Raw genomic sequence first — 861 nt, 5'->3', positions numbered from 1 at the left:
TTTTATCAGTGTTAGATTCCCCGGCTTTTTTCCTACATTAATAAATATTTTGTCTTCAAACTCTAAGGAATGATGGATTTGTGGATTAATTCAAAAAAATTTAGATTTTGCTGAAAACGTGTGTGTATATTTCGAGGTTATGCGGCTTACAATTCTCCCGAGCGTTACTTCCAAACTAAACAATATTTTTGGTCGAACACTTTAAACTTACAAATAAACATATTAACTATACCCCGGAACTATCCTTGTTTGTAGGCAATCAAAAAAGTTTATTTCATAAATAATTTCCAAATTATCAGAAAGGCAGAGCTGAAAACGACGTAACCTCAAAATAATGCACATGCATCAAGTTTTCATTTAGCACAATACATTTATTTGTTATTATCCCTTAAAAAAGAGCCCGGAGACGTCCGGTATGATATTTTATAGCATCTCCGAATTCAGTTTTCAACATTTTTCATTTTTGTGGAAAAAAGCCGGGGGAACTGTACCCGGTTGACCACATGACGAAGTACCACATGCCCTTAAAACACAAAAATAGATCATTTCAATTTTAAAAATGTCAAAAATGAATAATAATTCTAAAGGGAGCTAAGTCTGAGCGCGCATGGGGCGCGCGGGTACCCTCTTCCGCTTCGCGCTCGTTTTCATACGCTTAATGCGTAAACTTGAACTACATTTTCTCAAATATGATAAATATTATAACTTTAACCCTTAAACGGCCAAAACGCAACTACCGGTACACTGCTTTTCAACGGTCAATAACTAAGACTATTCGACACTAGAAAAAATTGAGACACATATATTTTTATTGCTTAAGATCTCCTCTTTCTGACGGTGCCAATGAAATTCCTCAAAAAA

Source organism: Belonocnema kinseyi, chromosome 2, assembly GCF_010883055.1.
Source record: "Belonocnema kinseyi isolate 2016_QV_RU_SX_M_011 chromosome 2, B_treatae_v1, whole genome shotgun sequence".
Classification (NCBI taxonomy): Eukaryota; Metazoa; Arthropoda; class Insecta; order Hymenoptera; family Cynipidae; genus Belonocnema; species Belonocnema kinseyi.
Note: the sequence above shows the minus strand (reverse complement) of the source record.